Below are 16595 nucleotides of genomic sequence, written 5' to 3'. Positions count from 1 at the left end.
CATTATTATCACTATCACTGTTGTTATTCTTGAAAGTGCCATTTGAATTGAGCTTTGAAGGATGTGAGGAATTCTAGGATGCAGGAGTTAATGCATTTTGGGCCCATGACAGTGGATAAAACAACACTATATATGAGGAATAGTAAGAAATCCAGTTCAAATGGTTTTTAGAGCATGCAAAATAGGATCATGTATATTAAATCTGGAAAGAGATGTTGGGTTTATTCAGAAGTGACATGGTCATCCACCTATATTTAAGAAACATGGTATTACTAACTATATGCAGAATGAATTAGGCTAATATTGTTTTAGTCTAGGAGGAATCCCTCACTCCATTTTTTTTTTTTGGTCATTTTATTCCTGCATAAATTGAATTTAATTGAAGCAGACTAATAAAATTGTCAGCCTCACTTTTTCTTCCAGAGTCATCACTGTCCAGTGGCAGGACAGAATTAAGGAGACTGATGATGACTCAATACCCTCTTTGCTTGTCTTCGTGGCTGTTGAAGAGAATTGTTCTCATCCACCCATTCCACTAGGGAAGTCTTCACACATTTGTAATAGATAACCCCCTAACTCACCCTGGGTTTTGAATGGTATATTGGAGTATGGCCACTGTGCATGGTACAGCTCACCTTTGTGGCAGCCACAGGGGCATGGAAAGGCAAATTACATACAGATATATATTTTTTTCCTTTTGTTTTTTGACTGGATTTCATCAGTATATAGAGAACTCCCTCTGCAATGTTGATTATGATTTGCTTTATAATCTCAATTAATCTGAAACAAACAAACAACAAGAAACCCAACCCATTTTAAAAGCACTTATATGCTGATGGTTTTCTAAATAATGGAGATACAGAGAAAAAGAAAAAACAATCCTTTTCCTTAGATAATTTAAATTTAATAAGAAGACAAATGTGCACATTAATAGGTACATATGAGATACATTGGACAGTCAAGTAAATAGAGTTTTGGACCTGAAATCAGGAAGATTCATCTTCTTGAATTCAAATATGTCCTTCAATACTTACTAATGGTATGACTCAGTTCCTCATCTGTAAAATGAGGTAAAGAAGGAAGTAGCAAACACTTTAGTAGCTATGCCAAGAAAATCTCAAATGGTGTCAAATGATCTGACATTACTGAATAACAGCAAAATGAGATCCATAGGAGTAAATAAATAGCTTAGAGGGATATTTCTAACTAGAGTGGTATAGAGTAAGGTAGTGGTGCTGCTGGTAGTAGTAGTGATGGTGTAGTGGCTGAGTTTGGCCTCTTATGAAAATTGTAATTTGAACTGAGTCTTGGAGAAAGGTAAGCATTCTTTTTGTACTCCCAGAATAAATTCAAATTTGTAATCTACTAGAGAGAAGAATTTTACCTTTAAATTTTCAGTCCAGGTTATATTGCAGGATGTTCCTTGTATGGATATGAAAGATGAAATAATTTTCACGAGGAACAGCCCATGAACCAGTATTACTGAATAGTAGAATGCAAAGAGGGCAATGCTGTGAAATAATTATAATTATAAAATGGAATGAAATTTAAATATCGGAGGGTCTTATCTTAATTCCAGAAGTAATATATCCCTGGGAGTTGTTGAGTAGGGAGAATGACATGGTTAATATCTGGACTTCAGAAGAATCTCTTTGTAGGCGTGTGGAAGATTAGATTAGAGTTGTGAAGAGATTTGAGAAACCAATTAGAATGCCTTTGAGAGATTGAAGAGCACCTTGTGAATATTTTAGGAATACCCTAACATAATTAAATAAATGAAAAACGGTTTAGAAATTTTAGGAGAAAGGATACGTTTGGAGGATAAAGGGAAAAGGTGAATTGACTTTTTCCCCATCTAAACTCTGAGAGAGCAAAAGAACATATATAGAGAGATGGCTAGCAGATAGAATGGATCTTTAGATTTGACTAGAGTTTAAGGCTGGATGTACAAGCAAACAGGGGATAGAGAAATGTGATATCTTAATTTCTTACAAGTAATATTGAAATTGGGATAAATTTCTATGTATTTTTTCAAAATACTTTATGCTTTTATTAAACCCTTGTTCTGAATAATTATTTCTGTCTTATCGAAGGGTGATTTTTTTGAACAAAACTCTTGGGGATGGGGATGGATGGGTATTGATAGTTTAATTCTGGTAAATTTAGCACCTTGCCTTAGCTTTCATATTCCCTCTAGCTCTGTAAAAACAATACAGAAAGGAGAAAGGCTAGAACCAAACAAAACTATAAAACTTGAAATAATTTTCTTCTAAAAGAAATGTCTTGTGTATACTAAAAATGAAAAATTTATGGTTCCCTAAAAAATGAGAAAAAAATTTTTTTAAATATATCTATAATTAGTCTCTATCTTCCAAATCCTCAGTGTCCCAATCTCAAGTTCATTTCATCGTGCTTCCAGAATAAATTCAAATTTGCAACCTACTAGAGAGAAGAATGTTTTACCTTTAAATTTTCAGTCCAGGTTATACTGCAAGCTTCTGTAACTGGAAAGCAGAAAAGATATTCACTGTGGCATGTACAAGCTTGAGAATTCTTGTTCCTTGTAGTTTACTTAGTATAAAATCTTTAAGGAAGAATGTGATGAGTCTGTCAAACCATTAGTTAAATTTTAAATATTTTCTAGATATAGTAACTTTGAATAATTAACTCTGCTTAACACTCAATGATGTGTCGACTGACCCATATCAGGCTGTTTATAATCCCTGACACAATTCATTTAACTTTAATGAATCAAAAATAAATTGATGAAAAAAGAACTAATGAATCCAGTATCAATGAACATTTAAGATCCTTTGAACAAGCTGTATATTTTAGCTCTGCTCCCCATTCATTATAATGAATTTGAATTTTTCTACTAAGGCAAACATATTTTCATTTATAAAACCTAGACATTTTTATTAAGTTGACAAAGAAAATTTAAACAACAATTTAAATTTAGTTGATTCACATAGGTAAATACATTTCTTTAGCTTTGTAATATAGATACCAGTCAGAGCCCTGCCTAGAAGTCAGATAATTGTTTCTGCAGAAGTCTAAAGGCCACTTTATATAAGCCCAATTTTGGGCTTTACTATGTCCAACTTAACTTTTAAAATGTAAAGATTTTGTTTACAAATTAACTTGAGTAGAATATTATCAGTAGATTTATGAAGTGAAATTCTTATTACTAAATGTTGACTTTAATAAGCAGAAAATTTTATCTTGAGTTGTAAATAGTTGTTTTTATCTTGCTCTTGAACTCTTCCCTCATTTCGCTCCTCTGCATAACTCTGCTAGTGATTCTCTGATTAATTTTTGAATGTGCATGACAGAGAAATAAGTTACCTTATCTGAGGAAATAATTAACAAACCACTGCATTCTCAGGTCCTTTAATTCCTTCAGAAACTTACATTTCCTGGTTGTAACTATGTTTTCTTTATTCAAATCCTTATCAATTTCATAACTGAAAATAAATCCACAAAATTTAATTATAATTACTACAAATTGAGCACAGTGTAAACTTGAGAGTACTTTTTATGTTAACCCCCTCCCAGCCTCTTTTTCCCTTTCTACAACATAGCCAAGAATTGCTATATGGAGATGGTGTTTATCCATAGAACTCTTATTCAAGATTTTTCTGAAGCCAAATAGAGGCAAGAATTCTTTCTGGGCTGACAGCTACTGATTTTGTGCTTTCATGGAAAAGTAAATAGAGTCAAATAGTAAATACAGTGAGGGAATATAGAAAAGCTATTTTGGCAATCAGGAATATACTTCTCTGGACCAGAAAAAAAGAGTAACATTGCTTTACAGCTCTCAGCACTAAATGCTTTTCTAATCTGATAGACTAAATAGAAGTGGCTTTATTATTTATAAACCATTTTTAATCTTAATGCTATAAAACATATGTTGGGAAAATGGAAAGAAATTTATTAGTTTATTATTCATGTAGTTACTTAGGATTTTTATTTTTAATTTTTAAAATTTTGACCAACATTTTTTTTTATGTTTATATATTCTTCTTACATACCCTGATCACTAGGACTAGTAAATCCTATTTCTTTCTTCCTCCTTTCTATACTGAGGTACTCCTCTTTAACTCTTCTTTTTTCTTTCAGTTTATTCAATTTTATTTTTAATTTACATAATAAAGAATGAAGGTACTCTTAGAAGTTTATTCTTTCATTTTTAATTTTATTAGCCATTAATGACATTAAGGTTTTAAAGGAACACTTGTTTATTGTCCCCCTTTAAAAAATATTACAATAGAAACACAGAACTCCTAATTTTTTGTATATTATGTCTTATGTTTTCCTCTGTCTTTCAATATTTTGAGTTCGTTTTAATATTTTGATATCTCATGAAATCATTGATTTCTATTTGTTTTGTTCTAATTTTTAGAGATGTCATTTATTAAGTTTTACCATTTTAAAGTTACTTATTCTCCTTCCAATTATTTTCTTTAGAGTTTTAATATAATTTTAAAAATCACTTGCTTCATTTCTTCTAGGAAATCACATATACCTTTTGAAATTTTTTTTGCCTTGGAATATCTAATTCTAGTTATTATGGAGGTGTTTGTAATACTTGTTTATATCAAGTATATACATATATATATTCCTTTTCTATCAATTGCCCATAAAATAAAATAAAGAATTAGTGTAGTGACACTAGCCTTTATATTTTGGAACAAGGCATTCTTTCTTATGAGTCTGGGCATTTTTACCTGATGCGCTGCAAGTTGGGTCTCTTTCTTCCCATCTATACTTCCTACCTTTTCTGTTTTCCATCATCTCTGATTATATACCAACTGATGTGAAAAGCCTTCCTTAGTCCCTTTTAATACTTATACCTAATTGGAGTGACAACATATAAACAACTCTAGCATAAATTGGGGATACTCTCAGTAGGAATATATTAAAATTAAACAAGACTTTGAAAGGCTTCTTATAGAAAGTAAATCTTTGGCTAAGAGCTGAAGAAAGGCAGAGATAAAGAACAAGAGTAGTCCAGGCATAGGGGAAAGCCAGTGACAATGTTTGGAGTTTGCAAATGGCTTAAGCATATAGTTCAGAGAAAATCATGTCATTGAGCAGAATATTTAGTAGTATGTAAAGTGTAAATGACCAAAAGGATAGGAAAGGTACAGGTTATTGTTGGGATACAGGAGCCACCTGCCAGTGGCTCCTGGAGGTATAACTCAGACCTGTAGAATGGATCTCTTCATGTAAGAGGATAATGATGATGATACAAGGACACTGAGAGGCAGTTGCATTCTCTGACCTCTTTCCTCTTCCCTCTGCCTCCAATTTATTTCATTCCTAATCCACAATATTATATTATATTATTTAATATATATTATACTATTGTCACTCCTTCAAGTGATATGATTTACAGCTGTGGAGGCTCTGAGAGAATTGACCTGACCCTTTACTCAGGCATGGGCCTTAACAGATATAATGATGGACTTTGAAAGTCAGAGGATTTTATATTTGATCCTGGAAGTTTATTGAAAAGAAGGGATGATGTGGTCTGGCTTAAACAAGAGAAATTTAATAGCTGAATATTTGTAATATGGCATAGGGAGAGACAATATGGAGAGTTCAACTAGAAGCTTATTGGAGTAGTCTAGGTGTTGGATAATGAAGGTCTGCACCTAAATGGTCCCATTGTCAGAGGAGTTAAAGGGGCTTATAAGAGATATTTTAAGAAACATTTTAAAAACTTTTGATCTTTTTTTAATTGATTTTGATTAGTGCTATGTCTTACTTTTTAGAATAATTAAAAACACATAATTAAAAACACAACTAAATGAGTATTTAGCAAATCATTTCATCAGTTTTTTTATTTGTTTGTTTGTTTGTTTGTTTTTTGGTTTGTTTGTTTGTTTTTTTTTTTTTTCCCCTTTATAAAACAAGTGTCATAAGATCCTGGAATGGTGTCAGGGAAGGTTGGTAAATTTCAAGCTCTCCTCCCTCATATTTGTGCCTCAGGGCAAACATTGGCTGGGTGGGTGGGGAGAATGGAGAAAACTGGTAGAAGAAGAAAGGCCTGAGGCTGGGTATTAATCTGTCTGAAGTGCAAACAACTCCAGGCTAGCTTCTCAGAAACTTCAGGTGAGGCCCCCTGGGGCTAGCTGAGTATGGCTGGAGCCTCAGCAGGAACCATAGAGACTTTCACCTCAGGACTATTTGTGGATTCTGAGTTTGAGTCTGGGAAACCTGAGAGAACCTCTGCTGATTGGGAATGCCAGACCCAGCTGGGCTGCTGAGATGCCCTGCATGAAAAGGAACCAATGCCTAATAAGTACAGAAACGGAGGGGCAGGGATGCTGCTGACTATGAGCACTTGCAGGAGGGTGGAGCTCTTGGTTTGGTGTTTCTGGTCAGAGTGGAGAGCTGAAGGGAAGCTTGAGGCACCATTCTCCCATCCTTTGATTAGAGATGATTGCAAAGAAGAAAGACCCCCACCTTTGAAACATATGGGAACAGGGAAGACCAGGATTCATCTTCAGAAGAGGACACAGTAATAAAAAAAAAAAAAAGTTTCTGTCCCAAAGAGTAATGTGAAATGGCTCCCTGCTTAGAGATAGTTTATACTGGAACTCAAAAAAGAATTCAAAAGTCAAATGAGAGAGACTGAGAAAAAACTTAAAAAAAAAAAATCCTAGAGAAACAAGAAACTTATGAAAAACTTATGAAAAGTTAAATAACTAGAAAAAGAGATACAGAGTCTCAAAGATGAAAATAATGCTTTCAAAATTAGAATTGGGAGCCAATGAAGGTTTGAGAGACTAAGAAATAACAAAACAGATTATAAAGAATGAGAAAATAGGACAGAATATAAGAAAAATGATAAATCTGGAGAACCAATCAAGAAGAGAAAATATAGGAAATAACTGAACTGCCAGAAAGTTGTGGCCAAAAAGGGAACCTTGAAAGAATAATGCAGGAAATAATCCAAGAACCTTGACCTGGAGTGATATAACATGAGGGGAATTATATACATATGCAACTTATATCTATTGATCACCACCTCAAAGAGATCTTGTGTAGAAAACCCATAGGAATATTATTGCCAAATTTTGAAACCCTCAGATCAAAGAGAAAATTTTGTAATAAATAAGAAAAAACAATTCAAATATGCTGGAGCTACAATTAGAATTATACAGGAATTATCAGCAGCAACAGTAAAAGATCGCAGATCCTGGAATCTTATCTTATTACAATCAAAAGAACCAGGCCTGCTGCCTAAAATATCATATCGAGCAAAATTATCTATAATTCTGAATGAGAAAAAATGGGCATTCAAATGAACTTACAGGTTTTTAGGACTTTCTATCAACCAACCCCAAACTTAGCAGAAAATTTAACATATAACAGCCAATTTGAAAGATCAGTTTTAAGTAATTTAACATGGGCAAAGTGTTTATAGACAAATCATTTATTTTTTTTATATATGTATGTGTATATATATACATGTATGTATATAAGATTCACATCAATAATACAGTAGTTCAACAGAAAGACTGACAGAGTTAAGGTAAAAACAGCAATCGTGTTATACAAATGATGTGCAGAGGAATAATAGACATAGACATTGGATGGGGAAGGAGGGCTCATAGTTCTGAAATCTTACTCATATCAAGAATGAGTTCAATGGGCAACACTGCAAATATATCATAAAGAGTATAGGGCTCTCCAAAATCTATAAAGAAATAAGGGGGGAGGTGGAGCCAAGATGGCAGAGAGGAAACACCCATCTATCAAAGCTCTTCCTTGCCCTCAGACTACTTCTTTTATGAAACAACCTCAGAATTAGTGCTTGACTGAAAAAACCCACAAATATTGGGAGTATAACACATTACCAAAAGAAGGTATCCTTGAAATTCTCCAGAAAAGGTCTGTCTTTGCTCATGGGTGGGGATGGTTGGACCAGGTGCAGCATCAGGGAAGATAGCAGTGAGAGCATGAAAGGCAGCTCACGCTGAGCAGACTGGAGTGGGGGGTGGGGGGTGGTCTCAATTAGTGGAAAATTTAGGGGGAGAACTTTACCACAGTGTGAGCTTTTTTGCTCTGGCAGCAAGCCAGTAGATTAGTAAAGAAGCTATAAACACAGGGGGTAAAGACTATAACCCTAAAACACTAGAGTCTCTTGGGACCTGGCCATATCCACCCAGCACCAGGAGGGACTCAGCATGCGCTGATAACAGCGCAGATGCTGACCACAGCCTAGACGCTAATCCCAGTACAGATACTGATCCCAGTGCAGCCATTGCTGTCCTACTACTGCTTCACTGCTATTTCCTGTTGTTGGTAGAGGAAGCTTGGTAACACCACACTGCCCTAAAAGCAGTTAATTTTTTTTGGTTTTGTTTTTTTTGGTCAAAATGAGTAAAAAGTTGAAGTGGGCTCTAACTATAAATAGCTTCTATATGGATAGAGAGCAGACTACAAACCTTGAGGAGACTAAAAACAGATTGTCTTTAGATGAAACCCCAAAGGGGTATATGATCTAGTCCCCACCACACAAGGCTCTCATAGAAGAAATTAAAAAGGCTCTTAAAAGAGAACTAGAAGAAAAATGGGGAAAGGAAAGGGAAGCTTTGCAAGAGAGTCTGGATAAAGCATGTAACTCATTAAAAGATAGAATGGATAAAGAAATCAACTCTCTGAAAAAAAGAATTAGTGAATTGGAAAAAGAAAATAGCTCTCTAAAAAATAAAATTGGCGAAATGGAAAAAATTCCAAAGAACAAAACAACTCATTTAAAAACTCAATTGGACAATAACAAAAAGAAATAAAAAAGAAAATAAAGAAAATAATACCTTAAAAATCAGAATTGAACAAATGTCAATGAATGACTCAAGGAGACATGAAGAATCAGTCAAGCAACCCCCTCTCCTTTACCCCCCCCCCAAAAAAATGAAAGAATAAAAAAAATGTTAAATATCTATTTGGGAAAACAATACACCTAGAAAATAGATCTAGGAGAGATAATCTGAGAATTATTGAGCTTTCTGAAAATTATAATGAAAAATAAAGAGCCTAGACATCATTTTTCAGGAAATCATCAAAGAGAACTGCCCAGATGTTATAGAAACAAAGGATAAAATAGATATTGAAAGAATTCATTGATTACCTATTGAAAGAGATTCCAAAATCAAAACTCCAAAATTCCAAAATCCAAAACTCCAATTGTGGGTAAATTTCAGAACTACCAGACCAAGGAAAAAATATTACAAACATCTAGGGAAAAAAACAAAAAACAATTCAAATACAGAGGAGCCACAATAAGGATTACTAGCACGTCCACATTAAAGGATTGAAGGGCCTAGAATCTGATATTCCAAAATGCTAAGGAACTTGGTATGCAGGCAAGAATAACTTATCCAGCCAAAATGAGCATTTTTTTCCCAGGAAGAAGAGAGACATTCAATGAAATAAGTGAATTCAATCTATTTCTGAAGAAAAAACTGGAAGTAAACAAAAAGTTTGACTCAAGAGAAACATAAAAAGGAAACAAAAAAGAAATCTTGGAAACTATATTTCTGTTATGAGTATATATAAAGAATACATGTATAATTCGGTTTTACTGTATATTATAAAAAAAGAAGCTAGGTGGAAAGGAAGTTGTACCAGAAAAAGGGAAAAGTGGAGATAATACATTTCATGAAGAGGCAAAGGAAACCTACTATATCTGAGGGGAAAGAAGGGAGGGGGATGAACATAGTCTGTATCTTACTCTCATCAGAATTGGCTCAAAGAGAAAAATATTAGACATATTCAATTTGCAAAGAAACTTCTACCACCTCATTGAAAAGTGGGAGGGGAAAAGTGAAAAGGAAAAGAGTAAACTAAATAGAAGGGAATACAGGAATTGTAAGGAAAAGGTGTAAGAAAAGGGAAGGGACTCTAAGGCAGGGGGAGGGATCCCAAAGAGGGAGAGCTGCATGAGGCAAGTGGTGCTCACAAATTTAATACTGGGGAGGGGGAGAAGGGGGAAAGAAAGGAGAAAAGCATAATCTGGGGTTGACAAGATGGCAGGAAATACCAAATTAGTAATTTTAACCATAAATATGAATGGGGTACCCCCCCCCCATAAAGCAGAGGAGGATAGCAGACTGAATTAAAAGTCAGAATCCTACAATTTGTTGAAACACACCTGAAGAAGGATGATACATAGAGAGTAAAGGTAAAAGGCTGGAGCAGAATCTAATATGTAGCAGTTGAAGTCAAAAAAGCAGGGATAATCATTCTGGTTTCAGATCAAGCAAAAGCAAAAATTGATCTATATAAAAGAGATAAGGAAGAGCACTATATCTGGCTAAAGGATAATACAGATAATGAAGCAATATCAACATTAACCATATGCACCAAGTGGTGTAGCATCTAAATTCTTAAAGGAGAGAATTCTTAAGAGAGTTGCCAGAAGAATTAGACAGCAAAACTATAATAGTGGGAGATCTCAACCTTGCACTCTCAGAACTAGATAAATCCAACCACAAAATAAATAAGAAAGAAGTTAGTGAAGTAAATAGAATACTAAAAAAGTTAGGTATGATAGATCTTTGAAGAAGACTAAATGGAGACAGAAAGGAGTATACTTTCTTTTTAGCACTTCATGGAAACTGTACAAAAATTGACCATATATTAGGACATACACATATCAAATTCAAATGCAGTAAGGCAGAAATAGCAAATGCATCATTTTCAGATCATGGGCAGAGTTATTTTGCCCAACTTTATGCCAATAAATTTGATAACTTAAATGAAATGGATGAATACCTTCAAAAATATAGGTTGCCCAGATTAACAGAGAAAGAAGTAAATTGGTTAAATTTTCCATTTTAGAAAAAGTAGAACAAGCTGTTAATAAACTCCCTAAGAACAAATCCCCAGGACCAGATGGATTTACATGTGAATTCTATCAAACCTTTAAAGAACAATTAACTCCAGATAAAAATCACATTCAATAAAAAGCCATGGGAAAATAGACCAAAAAGTAATTGGAAACTAAATAATCTCATCCTAAAGAATGATTGGGGAAACAGCAAATCATAGACACAATTAATAATTTCACCCAAGAGAATGACAATAAAGAGGCATCATACCAAAATGTGTGGGATGCAGCCAAAGCAGTAATAAGAAGAAATTTTATATCTCTACTTTGCATAAAATAGAGAAAGACAAAATCAATGAATTAGGATTGCAACTAAAAAGCTAGAAAAATATCAAATAAAAACCCCCAGTCAAATACTAAACTTGAAATTCTAAAACTAAAAGGAGAGATTAATAAAGTTGAAAGTTAAAAAAAAAAAGTTGAATTAATAAATGAAACTAAGAGTTGGTTTTATGAAAAAAAATCAACAAAATAGATAAACCCTTGGTAAATTTGAGTAAAAGAAGGAAGGAGGAAAATCAAATTGTTAGTCTTAAAAATGAAAAGGGAGAAATTGCCACTAACGAAGAGGAAATTAGAGCAATAATTAGGAGTTACTTTGCCCAACTTTATGCCAATAAATTTGATAACTTAAATGAAATGGATGAATACCTTCAAAAATATAGATTGCCCAGATTAACAGAGGAAGAAGTAAATTGGTTAAATTTTCCATTTTAGAAAAAGTAGAACAAGCTGTTAATAAACTCCCTAAGAACAAATCCCTGGGACCAGATGGATTTACATATGAGAACAATTAACTCCAATGCTATATAAACTATTTGAAAAAATATGGATTGAAGGAGTCCTACCAGATTACTTTTATGACACAGACATGGTACTGGTACCCAAACCAAGTAGGATGAAAACACTGAAAGAAAATTATAGACAAATCTCCCTAATGAACATTTATGTAAAAATCTTATATAAAATACTAGCAAAAAGACTATGGAAAATCATCTCCAGAATAATACATCATGACCAAGTAGGATTTATGCCAGGAATGCAGGGCTGGTTCAATATTAGGAAAAGTATTAGTATAATTGACTATATCAATAACCAAATTAACAAAAACTATATGATCATCTCAATAGATACAGAAAAAACATTGATAAAATCCAACATCTATTCCTAATAAAAACACTTGCGAGTATAGGAATAAATGGACTGTCAATAAGCATCATATGCAATGGGGAAAACTGGAACCTTTCCCAATAAAATCAGGAGTGAAACAAGGTTGCCTGCTATCACCATTACTATTCAATATTGTATTAGAAATGCTAGCTTTGGCAATAAGAGTTGAGAAAGAGATTAAAGGAATTAGAGTAGGCAATCAGGAAACCAAATTATCTTTGCTGATAATATGATGGTATACTTAGAGAACCCCAGAGATTCTACTAAAAAGTTATTAGAAATAATCCACAACTTTAGCAAAGTTGCAGAATACAAAATAAATCCACACAAAGCCTCAGCATTTTTATACATCACCACAAAATCCAACAGTAAGAGAAACAAAGAGAAATTACATTTAAAATAACTGTTGATAGTATAAAATTTTTGGGAATCCATCTGCCAAAGGAAAGTCAGGAACTATATGAGCAAAACTACAAAACACTTTCCACACAAATAATTCCTCAGATCTAAACAATTGGAAAAATATTAAGTTCTCTTGGATAGGCCAAGTAAATATAATAAAGATGGCAATAATACCTAAACTAATCTATTTATTTAGTGCTATACCAATCAGACTCCCAAGAAACTATTTTAATGAACTAGAAAAAATAACATCAAAATTCATATGGAAGAACAAAAGGTCAATAATATCAAGAGAACTAATGATAAAAAAAAAAAAATGAAGGTGGCCTAGCTGTACCTGATCTAAAACTATATTATAAAGCAGCGGTCACCAAAACCATTTGATATTGGCTAAGAAATAGATTAGTTGATCAGTGGAATAGGTTAGGTTCACAAGACAAAATAGTCAATAAATATAGCAATCTAGTGTTTGACAAACCCAAAGATCCCAACTCTTGGGATAAGAATTCACTATTTGGCAAAAACTCCTGGGAAAACTGGAAATTAGTATGGCAGAAACTAGGCATGTACCCACACTTAATACCATGCACCAAGATAAGATCAAAATGGGTTCATGAGTTAGGCATAAAGAATGAAATTAAAAATAAATTAGAAGAATATAGGGTAGTTTTCCTTTCAGACTTGTGGAGGAGGAAGGAATTTCTAATGAAAGAACTAGAGATTATTATTGATCCCAAAATAGAAAATTTGATTATATCAAGTTAAAAACCTTTTGCACAAACAAAACTAATGCAGACAAGATTAGAAGGGAAGAAATAAACTGGGAAAACATTTTTACAGTTAAAGCTTCTGGTAAAGTCTTCATTTCCAAAATATATAGTGAATTGACTCTAATTTATAAGAAATCAAGCCATTCTCCAATTGATAGTCAATAGATATGAACAGACAATTATCAGATGATGAAATTGAAACTATTTCTGCTCATGTGAGAGAGTGCTCCAAATCATTATTAATCAGAGAAATGCAAATTATGACATTTCTGAGGTACCACTACACACCTGTCAGATTGGCTAAGATGACAGGAAAAGATAATGACGAATGTTGGCAAGGATGCAAGAAAAGTTGGACACTGAGACATTGTTGGTGGAACTGTGAACAGATCCAGCCATTCTGGAGAACAATTTGGAACTATGCTCAAAAAGTTATCAAACTGTGCTTACCCTTTGATACAGCAGTGTTACTACTGTGCTTATATCCCAAAGAGATATTAAAGAAGGGAGAGGGACTTGTATGTACAAAAATGTTTGTGGTAGCCCTTTTCGTAGTGGTTAGAAACTGGAAATTGGCTGGGTAAATCATGGTATATGAACGTTATGGAATATTATTGTTCTGTCAGAAATGACGAATAAGATGAATACAGAGAGTCTTGGAGAGACTTACATAAACTGATGCTAAGTGAAATGAGCCAAACCAGGAGATCATTATACACTTCAACAACAATACTGTATGAGGATTAATTCTGATGGAAGTGGCTATCTTCAGCCATGAGAGGATCTAATTCAGTTCTAGTTGATCACTGATGAACACAACCAGCTATACCCAGAGAAAGAACACTGGGAAATGAGTGTGAACTGCTTGCATTTTTGCTTTTCTTCCCAGGTTATTTTTATCTGTCTAAATTTGATTTTTCTTTTGCAACAAGAGAACTATATAAATATGTACACACATATTGTATTTAAGATATACTTTAACATGTTTAATATGTATGAAACTGCCTGCTATCTAGGGGATGGGGTGGAGGGAAGGAAGGGAAAAGTTGGAACGGAAGTGATCGCAAGGAACAACGTTGAAAAGTTACCCATACATGTGTTCTGTCACTAAAAAGCTATAATAATAAAAAAAAAAGTAAGGGGGGTAGTGGAGCCAAGATGGCAGAGAGTAGGCAGGTCTTTATAAGAGGTCTTCCTGGCATCCTTCAGATCAATACCACATCTAGCTTCAGAACTGGTTTTGAAGTGACAGAATCCACAAATATTTGGAGTGTAAAAAATATCCAGAAGAAGATATTTTAAAAGAACTTCAGAAAAATTCTGTTTCAGTTGGGCACAGGAGGAGGTTGCCTGTGGTATTCTTTTTCTTCTTAAAAATATATAATATAAGATGGTTCTCTGTGGGAGAAGGTTGGGTTTCTCGGGGAGGTTTTCCTGGAGGCAGCCTTAGTTGCAGTTGAAAATAATAATCACCCAAAAATGCAGCCAGCTAGTAAAAAAGCAAATGTTTATTTTCTTCTTTCAAAATAGCCCGGTTAGTTGAGGCCTATCTCTCTGCTTGGTTCTAAGAGCTCTTGCAGCTTTGTCCTTTGCTTCTGCCTCTGCTTTCTTCAGCCTCCAGAGCCAGCACCAAGTTGAATCTGTCTTGCCTCTAAGAGAGGGCTTCTGGCTCTCAATCTCCCAGAGTGCTCCTCTCTGACCCTAGTCAATGTTCTGAAGTAACTCCTCACTCAGAGAGGGCTTCTGGCTGAACTCACTTGACTCTCCCCTCTCAATCTAAATTCAGCTGAATTCGTTCCCAAAGTAACTAACTAATCAGAAGCTAAGAGCCTCTTTATATATGATTTCCCAAAGGTTAACTCCTCCTTCTGGAGGCACACCTAAGGAAGGTGTGAATTCACAAAGTTACAAAGTTTGTTTTGTGAATCTCCCATACTTGTGAACTCCAGTGAGTACTAGTGTGAACACAAGCATTGTATTAATTAGTTCTACTTAGTACCTTGTTTCTTCTGGCCCATAACATCTCCTTATAGGATCAGATTAATCATACTGAACCATGCTAAATTAGATAATTATTGTCTCTATCAACTCTAATGACTTAACAGTTTGTAAAGATTCCAACAGTTGCCAAACATAGGGACCCATGACAGTAGGGTATCTACACACTGAGAAATCTATTGGGAAGTTCTTAACCAAAAAAAAGCACCATTTGCTACTCTGTCCTGATTTAGAAGTCAATGGATTAGCAGATTAACTATGAGATATCCAATGGAAATATAAAAGGCAAATAGTGAGCTTCTGAACCCCAGAATCACATGGGACTTGTCCATGCCTACCCAGTACAGGAAGGAAGTCAGTGGCACCAGCCCGGAGCAGCATAAAGCCACTGTCACTAGTAGGAGAGGCTTGGAACAATCTCCCCTTTGCTCTTAGAGCAGAACTCAGCCTTTAAAAAGTGAGCAAAAAGTACTCTTAGCATAACTAGTATTGATGGAGACAGAACATATTTTAAATCCTGAGGACTCTAAAGACAATCTTTTTCAGATGAAACCCCAAAGTGTAATATGAGTTGGTCCCCAAGTCACAAGACTTTCCTGGAAGAATTAAAAATGAATCTTAAATTACAGAAGAAAATTGGGGAAAGAAAATGAGAACTATGCAAGAGAGTTGGAAAATGAAACAAAAAAATTATTGAAAGAAAATTCCTTAGAAATGGATTTTTGTGCAGTGTAAAATACAAAATATATTTGATGAAATGGAAAAAGCATATCACTCCTTACAAAATAAATTTTAAAAAATCAATTTGCTGAAAAACAGAATTTGTGAAATAGGGAAAAAATGCAATGAATAAAACACTTCATTTAAAAGTTCAGTTGGTCAAATGAAAAAAGATAAAAATGCTAATTGAAGAAAATAATTCACTAAAAATGAGAATTGAACAAATGGAAGTAACTGAATCAGTGATACATCAAGAATCAGTCAAATGAAACAAAAAAGTGAAAAAATAAAAGAAAGTGTAAAATACCTCTTTGGAAAAACAAATGACCTGATCCAGGAGAAAATAAATCCAGGAGAGATAATCTAAGAATTATTGGACTACTTGAAAAAATAATGATCAAGGAAGAACTAGATGGTGCAGTGGATAGAGTACCAGCCCTGAAATTAGGAGGACCTGAATTCAAATCTGGCCTCAGACACTTAACTCTTCCTAGCTGTGTGACCTTAGACAAATCATTTAACCCCAGTTGCCTCAGCAAACAAACAAAGGGAAAAAAATGATGAAAAAAAGAGCCTAGACATCATTTTTCAGGAAATCTTCAATTTTTTAAAAAAAATTACCCTGATGTCCT

General features: G+C 34.1%; 1 protein-coding gene and 1 long non-coding RNA gene across 4 annotated transcripts in view; one reads left to right on the top strand and one right to left on the bottom strand.

Moving 5' to 3' along the window:
* The window catches only part of LOC127543753 (uncharacterized), a 71597-nt gene extending 69050 nt beyond the window's left edge, over positions 1 to 2547 (bottom strand). Inside the window, exon 1 of the long non-coding RNA XR_007949299.1 lies at positions 2464 to 2547. This is a non-coding gene — a long non-coding RNA (uncharacterized LOC127543753). The remainder of the gene's footprint in view (positions 1 to 2463) is intronic.
* HNF4G (hepatocyte nuclear factor 4 gamma) overlaps positions 1 to 16595 on the top strand; it is a 169374-nt gene that overhangs the window by 101825 nt on the left and 50954 nt on the right. The window lies entirely within an intron of this gene.

Source organism: Antechinus flavipes, chromosome 1 (assembly GCF_016432865.1).
Source record: "Antechinus flavipes isolate AdamAnt ecotype Samford, QLD, Australia chromosome 1, AdamAnt_v2, whole genome shotgun sequence".
Classification (NCBI taxonomy): Eukaryota; Metazoa; Chordata; class Mammalia; order Dasyuromorphia; family Dasyuridae; genus Antechinus; species Antechinus flavipes.
This window is presented reverse-complemented; position numbering and strand designations above follow the sequence as displayed.